This window comes from Pundamilia nyererei, unplaced genomic scaffold, assembly GCF_000239375.1.
Source record: "Pundamilia nyererei isolate P.nyererei 1_Seehausen unplaced genomic scaffold, PunNye1.0 scaffold00048, whole genome shotgun sequence".
Taxonomy (NCBI): Eukaryota; Metazoa; Chordata; class Actinopteri; order Cichliformes; family Cichlidae; genus Pundamilia; species Pundamilia nyererei.
The window spans coordinates 2024375-2025727 of record NW_005187449.1 but is presented as its reverse complement, the minus strand read 5'-3'; positions in this window follow the sequence as shown (position 1 = coordinate 2025727).

Sequence of the window (1353 nt, the reverse complement as noted above, 5' to 3'; positions counted from 1 at the left end):
GGACATTTCAAACAGTTACTCACTACTTGAGTAGTCTTTTCGCCAAGTACTTTTTACTCTTACTTGAGTAACTTTTTTGACGACTACTTGTCACTTTTATTTGAGTAATAATATTTTAAAGTAATGCTACTACAATTTTTGGATACTTGACCCACCTCTGCAGCTAACTGAGACTAACTGCAATCTACTGACATTTAGAGATGAGATTTGACACACAATATAACTTTAAAGCTTTATATTATTTCAGCCTACACTCATTTAGATTAAGATCACCTGAGTTTCCTGGCTGTGGATCCAAAATGTGATCTCTGGATCTCAGCTTTGAACTGAAGAATTATTATGATAATGATGATGCAGAGGATATCAAATACACCAAATCCTAAACTAAAGAAAACCCATCTATGAATACAACATGAAAAGAAGTCTCTAATCAGACAACTTCTTCAGAGATATATTTTGGGTTCAACTACTCTGCATTTCTTTATGTCTTGATGCATGCTCAATCATCCAGGTAAGTAAAGCCCAAAAAGTTGATTCTGTTCATTTGGACGGTGTCCAGATGAACAGAATCAACTCTTTGGGATCTGCATTTCTTTAGTTTGCTTCCAAGGAACCAGATTTTCTTGTCATTTTTTAAAAAAGTAGTCATAAGTAGCAGTTCTTCAACTTTGTGGTCTTTCAATGTTTTCTTTGGACATTGGCTGCTTTTTCGTTCATTTACAGGTAACATACAGATAAACTCAGATACTGATCCCCCATTTAAGAAAAAATCAGGAAAGTATCTGATTGGGTAGTAACTGAGTCCTCAGCACAGACTTTGTATTATTGCAGGGTGTTAAGTAGGGGAGAGCGGGGTAAGTTGTCACACTCTTCACACTGACTAACTTTTATTGAGCACCATACATCACAACGTAATAAATGTTTCACCAAATGAAAGACGGAAGTCTCGGGCACATATGATGTATTGATTACATTTTCATATCTTATCTCATTACGGAGTTGTAGACTGTTGAATGGAGAATGTGCACTTGTGACAATTTGCCCCATCGGCAGGTAAGTTGTCACACTAGATTATCTTAAAATATGAACACAAATACTTAATTCTGATTATTGATTTTAATTGTTAAATTCAAACCAAAACTGGAAATTTGAACAATTATGCCAAGAGAATTTGGAAAAAAACAATTATTTCAATCCAATACACATTTTAATCAAAACATTAAGTAGAAAGAAAACTTTAGTTTGAACTTTAAACTCAAATGTTCTCTGGCCTGCACATAAATCCATCATAACTGAATGGAATGCTGCAAATAACTTGCTTTACTTAACATGTTTATCCTCTGAACAAAACAG